Source organism: Drosophila grimshawi, unplaced genomic scaffold (genome assembly GCF_018153295.1).
Source record: "Drosophila grimshawi isolate 15287-2541.00 unplaced genomic scaffold, ASM1815329v1 contig_706, whole genome shotgun sequence".
Classification (NCBI taxonomy): domain Eukaryota; kingdom Metazoa; phylum Arthropoda; class Insecta; order Diptera; family Drosophilidae; genus Drosophila; species Drosophila grimshawi.
Window position 1 is genome coordinate 20,001 of NW_025063536.1, and position 12,500 is coordinate 32,500.

The 12,500-nt window shown below is 41.7% G+C and overlaps 1 pseudogene; it reads right to left on the reverse strand.

Annotated features, from left to right (window-relative positions):
• Positions 1–3,691: 3,691 nt before the first annotated feature.
• The window catches only part of LOC122322787, a 9,536-nt pseudogene continuing 727 nt past the window's right edge, over positions 3,692–12,500 (reverse strand).

The following is a 12,500-nucleotide window of genomic DNA, read 5'->3' on the forward strand; positions in this document are numbered from 1 at the left end:
TAAATTTCGTTCAACAATATTTTATTAATTGCACTTGCTTAATATAATATATTATCACACTTTGATTTTTTGTTCACTTCCCACATAAAATATATGGAGAAATAAATCAAATTTATTATGACAACAAATTGATATTTTACGACATTTAATTTTGAAATAATATATATATATCAAGAAAAGCACTCCAACTCACATTCAGCAAAGAAATGTGAATTTTTTAATGATGACAAATAATATATAAAAATATGACATGTTTTAACCAATTTACTCATTGACACAACAAATGCATCCACATCTGCTATATCAATTTTCAATCGGTTACATTTGTTTGTTATAAGAGAGAAATTAACGATAAAAGGAAACCTATTATAATATATTGTGGAAATAAAGATTTTAATACAATATTTCCAACAACATACCTTGGCAAATTCCGCAATTATCTTTTTTTATCGCAGCCAAGCAATTATTATTAATAACGAACGAACATACTCAAACACAAACATGAGCGTATAACATAATCTTTAATAAATTATATGAAATCTTCATATAATAGATGAGCACACACCACTCACCATGTAAAGGTTTTTGAACACCATCTCTTTAAGCATGATACTTTTTTCAAATGCTACCACCCAACATTAATTCTTCATGTATTAAATTAAATATAATACAAGATTAACTTCATTATTTCATAATTTGCCCAATAAATTATCCATGCCGGCAAGACAATACTCCACAGTCATATTATTTTGTTACTTTTACTCTTTCTCATATGACTTGCCTTGCGCGACACCACTCCATATAAAGGTTTTTGAACACCATCTCTTTAAGCATGATACTTTTTTCAAATGCTACCACCCAACATTAATTCTTCATGTATTAAATTAAATATAATACAAGATTAACTTCATTATTTCATAATTTGCCCAATAAATTATCCATGCCGGCAAGACAATACTCCACAGTCATATTATTTTGTTACTTTTACTTTTTCTCATATGACTTGCCTTGCGCGACACCACTCCATATATAGGTTTTTGAACACCATCTCTTTAAGCATGATACTTTTTTCAAATGCTACCACCCAACATTAATTCTTCATGTATTAAATTAAATATAATACAAGATTAACTTCATTATTTCATAATTTGCCCAGTAAATTATCCATGCCGGCAAGACAATACTCCACAGTCATATTATTTTGTTACTTTTACTCTTTCTCATATGACTTGCCTTGCGCGACACCACTCCATATATAGGTTTTTGAACACCATCTCTTTAAGCATGATACTTTTTTCAAATGCTACCACCCAACATTAATTCTTCATGTATTAAATTAAATATAATACAAGATTAACTTCATTTTTTCATAATTTGCCCAATAAATTATCCATGCCGGCAAGACAATACTCCACAGTCATATTATTTTGTTACTTTTACTTTTTCTCATATGACTTGCCTTGCGCGACACCACTCCATATATAGGTTTTTGAACACCATCTCTTTAAGCATGATACTTTTTTCAAATGCTACCACCCAACATTAATTCTTCATGTATTAAATAAAATATAATACAAGATTAACTTCATTTTTTCATAATTTGCCCAATAAATTATCCATGCCGGCAAGACAATACTCCACAGTCATATTATTTTGTTACTTTTACTTTTTCTCATATGACTTGCCTTGCGCGACACCACTCCATATATAGGTTTTTGAACACCATTTCCTTAAGAATGATACTTTTTTCAAATGCAACCACTCACTATTAATTCTTCATGTATTAATTTAAATATAACACACGAATAACTTAAATATTTAATAATTTGAACTATAATTGACGGCTGCCGGCAAGACAATACTCCACAATCATGTGATTTCCATATATAATTTTGTCTATAGCAAACATTTTTTATTGTAGTAGAGTTGTTCCATACGTTATTACCCAACATTTATTTTACATGTTAAATTCTATTATATCACATTGTTTGTGTCATATGTTATTATCTAACATGTAATTTATATGTTTCATGATATTATTTGACATTTTGTATTGGAAAACACTGAATTGAATTTCATAACATTTCATAATTTGCCCAATAAATGACCCATGCCGGCAAGACAATACTCCACAGTCATATTATTTTGTTACTTTTACTTTTTCTCATATGACTTGCCTTGCGCGACACCACTCCATATATAGGTTTTTGAACACCATTTCCTTAAGAATGATACTTTTTTCAAATGCAACCACTCACTATTAATTCTTCATGTATTAATTTAAATATAACACACGAATAACTTAAATATTTAATAATTTGAACTATAATTGACGGCTGCCGGCAAGACAATACTCCACAATCATGTGATTTCCATATATAATTTTGTCTATAGCAAACATTTTTTATTGTAGTAGAGTTGTTCCATACGTTATTACCCAACATTTATTTTACATGTTAAATTCTATTATATCACATTGTTTGTGTCATATGTTATTATCTAACATGTAATTTATATGTTTCATGATATTATTTGACATTTTGTATTGGAAAACACTGAATTGAATTTCATAACATTTCATAATTTGCCCAATAAATGACCCATGCCGGCAAGACAATACTCCACAGTCATATTATTTTGTTACTTTTACTTTTTCTCATATGACTTGCCGTGCGCGACACCACTCCATATATAGGTTTTTGAACACCATTTCCTTAAGAATGATACTTTTTTTCAAATGCAACCACTCACTATTAATTCTTCATGTATTAATTTAAATATAACACACGAATAACTTAAATATTTAATAATTTGAACTATAATTGACGGCTGCCGGCAAGACAATACTCCACAATCATGTGATTTCCATATATAATTTTGTCTATAGCAAACATTTTTTATTGTAGTAGAGTTGTTCCATACGTTATTACCCAACATTTATTTTACATGTTAAATTCTATTATATCACATTGTTTGTGTCATATGTTATTATCTAACATGTAATTTATATGTTTCATGATATTATTTGACATTTTGTATTGGAAAACACTGAATTGAATTTCATAACAATTCCAAGTCTCATGAGTGTAAATTTTATTAATCGGTTTATTATTATTATGCAATATCAAATAAAATATAAACTTCTATTTCACACTAAATATAACATTTATGTTTAAGAGTGTAAATTTTTCATTCGCATATTACTGTTCTCCATTGATTGAATTATAATATATTTTTAATATGATTTCATATATTTATTTTTTTGTGTTTTCTACTATTGCCTTTCGCAGTTATCATATATATATACATATATATATATATATATATATATATATATATATACTCATATATATAATAAAATGTGTGTTCTTCTTTCTCTGTTTTGTTTAAAACAATTTAATTTCTTTATTCCTTTCAATAACAATTCAATTATTCTGAAAAGAATGTTATTTATAAAATAACATAAATTTTGTATTGCATCATCAAAAAGCTTTTTGTATATAACATTTTCTTAAGGTCCGGTCCACACATTATCAACTTACAAAGAAATATATAAAATATCATAAGTAAATTAACAAATATGGCACCTTTAAACAACTCATACAATATATATATATATATATGTTTTAGTTGGTGTTTAACAACCATAACACACATATTATATTTTATATTTGTTGTTTTATTAACATTTTCGAATCATCAAGCAAAGGATAAGCTTCAGTGGATCGCAGTATGGCAGCTGCTCAACCACTTACAACACCTTGCCTGTTACAAAAGTCGTTTACAATTGATTCTAGGCTTTGTCATTGTATTAAATAATGTTTAAATATGTAACTAGCACGGCATCAGGTGATCATAGATCCTCCCAATTTACTATGTTACAAATAACATTGGCATCACATCCATTGTCGTTTATAAAATAAATTATAAACTTTTAATGGTTTAGAAGCCATACAATGCAAATTGCCCCTTATTTATCATTGCAGTCCAGCACGGATACGACCTTAGAGGCGTTCAGGCATAATCCAACGGACGTAGCGTCATACCACTGTTCGCTCGAACAAGTATTGTGCCATTGGTCCGTACCTGCGGTTCCTCTCGTACTACGCAGGAATGCTGTCGCAACAACGTTTTGTCATTAGTAGGGTAAAACTAACCTGTCTCACGACGGTCTAAACCCAGCTCACGTTCCCTTGCATGGGTGAACAATCCAACGCTTGGTGAATTTTGCTTCACAATGATAGGAAGAGCCGACATCGAAGGATCAAAAAGCGACGTCGCTATGAACGCTTGGCCGCCACAAGCCAGTTATCCCTATGGTAACTTTTCTGACACCTCTTGTTAAAAACTCTTTAAACCAAAAGGATCGATAGGCCGAGCTTTTGCTGTCCCTGTGTGTACTGAACACCGAGATCAAGTCAGCATTTGCCCTTTTGCTCTATGTGTGGTTTCTGTCCGCACTGAGCTGGCCTTGGGACACCTCCGTTATTATTTGAGAGATGTACCGCCCCAGTCAAACTCCCTACCTGGCAATGTCCTTGAATTGGATCATACCTGAGTAGTTGGAGTTATACCAAATTTTTAAATCAAAAATACATAAATGCATTTTCTAATTAAAGAATTTGTTTGCGATTATATAACAAACTCGTGATACTTTGATCAAGAAGCTTGCATCAAAACCCAATACCATAAGATATAATAAATACATCCGTATAATGGCTAGGAAATGATACACGTTCCATTTAATCAAGTAAGTAAGGAAACAATAAGAGTAGTGGTATTTCATTGTCGATACCAAACCGAAGTCTAATATCTCCCACTTATTCTACACCTCTTATGTCTCCTTACACTGCCAGATTAGAGTCAAGCTCAAAAGGGTCTTCTTTCCCCGCTAATTATTCCAAGCCCGTTCCCTTGGCTGTGGTTTCGCTAGATAGTAGATAGGGACATTAAAGTCAATTGGTTTAACGTGAGCACCTGCCGGGATGGCTTAATCTCACGGTGCCAAGCACGGAATTAATTCAAGCGTCAATTACCGCCCCATTGGAATTAATATTCCGCAGGTACCAATTTGAAGTCACTACTGTTTGGTCGTGAACTTCCACCTTGGTTTGGAGGGCCGCCTATCTAAAACGACTTCCGCTCTATGGGTCACGGCACCCTGTTGTATAGCGCAACAACACGCCGAGTCAATAGCTCTACCCGCATTTGGGTGTCAAACCACAGCCACCACGAAACTCCCCGAAGGGCCGCAACCAAAAACCAGGACGGAAACTATGTTCCGCGGGCTCCTGATTACCCGTGGTACCGGAAAGCAAGCCTCCGGTCAGGCCTCGTACCCGTAGGGTACTCCCAATTTTAACTCCAAAACAGTTACGGGTTGGTGACCCAAAAAGAAGGAAAGATATCACTGTACGGAATAGAATGCGAATTGATGTAAACACCAAATCGCAGATGGAACAGTATACGCCATGCTTTATGGACATGGTTTTCTCACTGTGGGGAGCGAGGCCTATTCCTTCCTCTTCCGCAACCAGCGGCATTCATAACTGAACGAATTCAGACCGCTAGGCGGCCAGCTGATATCCCCAACAAAAGCGCTGAGAGCCGAGGGTCGAGACCGCCCCTGAACACCCCAACGCCCGTGGTACCGGATCAGTCCTCCGGTCAGAACTCGTACCACAAGGATACTTCCAGTTTTGCTCCATAAAGCCGGGACTGGTGACCCCCGAACGCAACTCAGCAATCCATTCACACACCCCCACATTCATACCCCCAACAGACATTCAACATTCACCCAACTTCTCCACGTATGAGACGTCGTCTGGCAAATGCAGCCCGTGCAAACTCACTCATTCTCCTTACCCCTTCACAAGTGGAGAGCACTTGACTTACGTCATACCCACTAATACCCCGCGTTATCCCAAGCACACTTAGATCTCGCAGATCTGCATACAAAGGGCACTCACAGAGGACATGTTCCCATGTCTCTCCCACCCAGCCACAAGGGCATTCCGGGCTATCACAGAGTCGTCTTGAATGCAAGAATGCATTCAGCGACCCGTGGCCCGTCAACAAGAATCCAAAACTCAGGTGAAGCCTGAAGTCTGGACGGTCAACAACAAATGTGACCTCCCGAATAAACCTGTGAGTGACCCTCCCATTCTCGCTAGTATCCCATCTGACCTGCCAGTCAGACAGAACACACTCATTTAGCAATTTCTTGCACTCACTAAGCCCTAAACTCTCCACATCCCTATCCGCTAACCATTCACTCTGCAGCAACGGCAACCGCCTCTTGATCTTATAGATCAGGCTACGACGCCTGATCTCCAAGTCCAGAGGGGCTACTCCTAACAACACCTGCATTGCCTCCGTGGAGACAGTGCGGCATACAGGCAGACACCCTAACAACATCACACGCTGGCAAGCCAGCACATTCTTTCTGCCTACAACAGTCGAAACTACTTTACACCATACCGACGATCCATAAGTTGCACAGGCAACAAATAGACCATCGTATACGGCGCGAGCAGCAGTTCTGCTGAGGCCCCAGTCACTTCTCAAAATCCGACGCACTTGTCCAACCACACTGAGCAATCGCCCTTTCACATATGCGATATGAGGAGTGAAACACATCCTCTCGCCAAACACAATGCCGAGGTATTTCACCTCCGACACATATCTCAGGCTGCCGCCATTTAGCCTAACCAATGGGGGTCGACTACGCGACAATCTGCCCTTAAGCAGCATTGTCACGGTCTTGTCCATTGCCAGACTGACGCCAACACTGAGACCCCACTCATACACAACTCGCAAGTACGTTGCCGCACTTGCCTCTACATCCGCTCGCGATTGCCCCTCAACCAGAATGAGCAGGTCGTCCGCATACGCACAACACTTGCATACACGCTCGAGCTGCCATAGCAAGGTATCCATCATGAGGTTCCATATAAATGGACCACAGATGGAACCCTGCGGGCAGCCACGAACCACATTCAGGCTAACACTTTCATGCCGACCTACAGCACACGCACGTCTGCCAGAGAAATAGCTCTCCCAAATAGCCAATTCCCGGCAGCCACATTCGCTCAACCTCTCCAACACACTCGGCCAACTCAGGTGGTCAAACGCCCCTTTAAAATCAACAAAGATGCCTAGAATATGCCTGGAGTTGCTGGACTCAACGGAGTCACTTACAAATCTCCACGCATCTTCCACACATCTGCCCTTCCTAAAACCAAATTGCCGATCTGACATTTGGCTACTCACTCTCTCTTGGAGCCTTTCTACCATGACTCTTTCCAGCACTTTACCCAGCACTGGTAGGAGACTGATGCCCCGAAAGGAACGAGGATTGCTCCTGACCCTATCGGGCGACTTCAAAAGCACAATCACCCTTGCACACTTCCACTCATTGGGGAAATATCCCTCATTCATACACTTTCCATACATTACATTCATATAGTCTGGAATTGACTTCCAGACACTCTTACACATTTCCCCAGTAAAACCATCCATACCAGGTGATTTCCTCGACTTTAACATCGAGAAAGCCACCTCCAATTCGCTATCCAGGAGCGGGTCAACATCACCAACCACACTCGGTGGCAAGTTCTGATGATCCGCTCTAGGGAAGAACTCATTCAATAAGACATTCATGCAGTCACTCCATGCCGTTAACTGAACGTCACCGACACGGAGGCCACTTACATCCGCTTCCCTACGCCTACCTCTCACAACTTTATAAGCACGACCCCAGGGGTCGTCCTTATTGCGCTCCAAAAAGGAACGCCATTCATCCTCTTTCACTCTTACAAGCATTTGCTTGTACTCATTCATACACTGGCTGTAAGCTAACCTAAGTTGGCCAGCGTTCTCGGCATTGGCAGATCTGGCCCTTTGGAATCGCTTCCTTAGGGACCGCACTGACCGACGCTTAACGCTCAACTCATGCGACCACCACTTCACTCGTTTGAGGTTGACCTTTCGGTGCCTCTCAAACAAGCGATCATTCGCACAAGTCACCCACCTATTCACACATACGACCTGCTCGTCAACATTCATTGCACTAAAAGTGCTAAGCGGAACTTGCGTTGCCGCTTCACTCACAAAAATCCCATGAAGGGGCCAATTCGCACCACAAGTGCGCCAGCGGTTACCCCCATCACTTTCACGCGTGGTGGAAGTGTGAGTGATGACAATCTCAATCGGATTGTGGTCACTCACACCGTGTCCACCCAGTACACTCCATTGAAAACCAAACACACTCGTTGCTGCCACATTCGCAAGAGTGACATCAATGTCACTCTGGCCCATCGGGCCCGCAAACGTGTACCACTCGCTGGGTTCGTTAACGACCCGGACATCCTGGGACACAGCCCACTCGGCCAGCACCTCACCCCTAGAGCGGTTCAGATACCTAGCAGATCTAGATATCTTACTGAACCACAAAGGGGACGGTGCATTCGCGTCAATACCAAGGATGAACGGAACGCTACTAGCCAGTAGTAGCACCTCATCCATATACGCGATATACGGTTCGAGGGGATCCCCGAACTTACAGTATACGCTTGCTACGAACAATCTACCAAAATTGCCACTAAGGCTCACACACACACCCCAGTCAGTCGAATTCACAACAGTGCATTCGATACTGACATCATTCACAACGACAGCAGAGTTGGCCCTGCTGTCAGGAAATACTCGCATTCCCGCGGGCAATCCCCTTACGCAACCATTTGTCACGTAGGGTTCCTGCAGCAGGGCAACTACGCTGCCTCTTCTCACAATCATGCCACCCACATCGCACATGACTGCATATGACTTCTGACAGTTCAACTGAAGAAGTCTGCTAGACATATTAATGTCTAGCACTCGCCCGCGCCACAATTGCACTGTACACAGGGCAAGCTGGAGACATCATGAGATGCTCAGACGGCCTACCCTTGAATGCGCAGTTGCGACAGTTCAGTGCATTGCTGCACTGAGCCACGCGGTGACCCATTTGGCCGCAGCGACGACAGACGTCCTGCTTGAGCCGGCATTCCGCTACCTTATGGTCGAAGCCAAGGCAGCGATAGCAACCCACTACCGGGTCAAAGTTCCTCACACGAAATGAGAACCATTTCACGTAGCAGCGTCCGACATCCAAGAGGGTTTGCATGGCCAGGCCAGCACCCTCGAGAACAACATTCACTGCTGCGCTACCCTCTTGCGACCAAGGCTTACTCGCAATGCGGACACCTTTAGTGAAGGCCTCTTTGGACATCTTGTCCTTGAGGTTCAGCTCGTATAGCTCAGCCATGAACTCGTCAGGCGAGATTACAGCGTGAACGCCCTGCACGACCACTTTCGGCCCCAGTCTCTCTTTCACACTCACTTCCAGACCAACTTCGCTGAATTTTGCGTTCCCCGCAATCTTCCTCCGCTCGGCAACAGATGGTGTGCGAATGATCGCTCCGCCATCCCGCAGAGGTTTCACCTCATGGACGCGCACACCTAAGGTAGGCCCTACCTCCTTCACTACCTTATCCACCACCTCCTTGGCGGTCTTACCAGCAGTTTTGCTGCGCACAACCAAGGACCAGGTCTCGACTGGTGGAGGCATCTCCGGGGCAGACGACATTGTCGACATGGGACCCCCCCGGTGCACGGCTGCGGGCGGAACTCGCGTTTGGCCAGCTGTCACATGCCCAGCATGCTCATTGGTCGCATTAAAGCGAACAGCCTCCAAACGCCCCTTGAGGCGCTCATTTTCCGCTATAAGCGAAAACAGCAATTCCTCGTACTGCGTCGCGTAGCCTAACATGCTACCGACCAGTGAACCCGTCATACACTCAGCGAGTGCACACTCTACCAGTTCTTTGCTTATCGCTTTCATTTTTTCTATTGGCGTTCCCCTCTGCCTCAACGGTAACGCATTGCTCGCCGAACACGCAGCAATGGGCTCCTCCACAGCGGGAACACCAGCACTCACACTAGGCGTGCCCGAATTGCACACCTCGCCTTTCTCTCTCGGCACTCTGAGGGTAACCACCAGATTACCCTCCGCGCGCCGCCTTTCGACATTCTTACCTGCTGAGTCTACAGCCGTCTCGGAAGCTGCCTTCCTCAACTGTTGCTTACTCAGCACACCCCTCCTCCTTACCTCAGCTAAGCTCGCTGCATCAGAGGACTGCGACGTGTCGTCATCTGACGACACCATCTGCGCCCCCCCCGCTTCAAGCTCCGCCGAACGCTTCTTACGTGGCGGCATCACAACACGTGACAATCTATAAATAGATTTTTTCAACGCACACACACGTAAGTACCGATAAGGGATTTACACGCACACGAAAAAATGTACAGTTTTCGCACAGCGAACGCAAATGCGAAAGCAGATGTAGAACAGCGCAACTGTAAACGCGCTGGAAAGTAAACAAGATCCCGTTACTTGTTGTACCGTTATCTCTGTTTAACCGCGACAGCAAAGACACGTCCGTTCGTTCCCAAGTCTGAACTCGTACTGAGTAGATAGGGGACAGTAGGAATCTCGTTAATCCATTCATGCGCGTCACTAATTAGATGACGAGGCATTTGGCTACCTTAAGAGAGTCATAGTTACTCCCGCCGTTGACCCGCGCTTACTTAAATTTCATCACTTTGACAATTCAAGAGCACTGGGCAGAAATCACATTGTGTCAACACCCGCTAGGGCCATCACAATGCTTTGTTTTAATTAGACAGTCGGATTCCCCAAGTCCGTGCCAGTTCTGAATTGATTGTTAATTGATAATCGTTATAATTTAAAAGAACTAATCAGTTGCCCAATTAGTATTCTTAAAAATTTTAGCAAGAAAGTTCCACAATTGGCTACGTAACTAAACTATCCGGGGAACAAGAATCTACCATAAATGATAGAAACCCTATTTACCCAGAACGAGCACATAAACCATGTTATTGTTTCCCAATCAAGCCCGACTATCTCAATCTTCAGAGCCAATCCTTATCCCGAAGTTACGGATCTAATTTGCCGACTTCCCTTACCTACATTATTCTATCGACTAGAGACTCTTCACCTTGGAGACCAGCTGCGGATATTGGTACGGCCTGTTGAGAAGTTTGCGTATCCCCACCATAAATTTTCAAGGTCCGAGGAGAAAATATCGACACAACAGTATATGTCATGCTCTTCTAGCCCATCTACCATATCTCTCTGCGAAAGACTTCCATGGTAGTACGGCTATAAAACAGAAAAGAAAACTCTTCCGATACCTCTCGACGGCTTCTTTATGGTCGTTCCTGTTGCCAGGATGAGCACGAGGCCCATATTTAATAACAAACGGATACTCAACAGGTTACGGAATTGGAACCGTATTCCCTTTCGTTCAAAATTATTCAAGTGTATAAAAATCGGTATGATGCAAAATATATTTTGATTTTTCTATACTTGAAAATTTTCGGCTTTCGCCTTGAACTTAGGACCGACTAACTCGTGATCAACCACTGTTCACACGAAACCCTTCTCCACTTCAGTCCTCCAAGGTCTCATTCGATTATTTGCTACTACCACCAAGATCTGTACCAATGGCGGCTCCATGCAGGCTTACGCCAAACACTTCTATGCACACCATTGTACCTTCCTACTCACTAAAGTTTCAAAATTTATATTACAAGTAACATAAATCATCTACTTTAGCGGTAATGTATAGGTATACAACTTAAGCGCCATCCATTTTAAGGGCTAGTTGCTTCGGCAGGTGAGTTGTTACACACTCCTTAGCGGATTTCGACTTCCATGATCACCGTCCTGCTGTTTTAAGCAACCAACGCCTTTCATGGTTTCTGTATGAGTTGTTAATTTGGGCACCGTAACATTACGTTTGGTTCATCCCACAGCGCCAGTTCTGCTTACCAAAAGTGGCCCACTGGGCACATTATATCATAACCTTAAACTTCATATCAAGAAAGTTAAGGTTCTTACCCATTTAAAGTTTGAGAATAGGTTAAGATCGTTTCGACCCTAAGGCCTCTAATCATTCGCTTTACCAGATAAGATTATTTTATACAACAGTTAAATGCACCAGCTATCCTGAGGGAAACTTCGGAAGGAACCAGCTACTAGATGGTTCGATTGGTCTTTCGCCCCTATACTCAATTCTGACAATCGATTTGCACGTCAGAACTGTTTCGGTCTTCCATCAGGGTTTCCCCTGACTTCAACCTGATCAAGTATAGTTCACCATCTTTCGGGTCACAGCATATATGCTCAAGGTACGTTCCAGTTAGAGGTATAAATAATATAAATATCATTATACATAACTATATAGAGCGCCCCGGGATTGTGTTAATTAACTATAAATAGCTAAAAAACTAATCCCATTAATAGTCAAGTTAATTACGCTATTAGGTTTATATCCCAATAACTTGCACATATGTTAGACTCCTTGGTCCGTGTTTCAAGACGGGTCCCGAAGGTATCCTGAATCTTTCGCATTGTTAATCATACAAGTGCATAT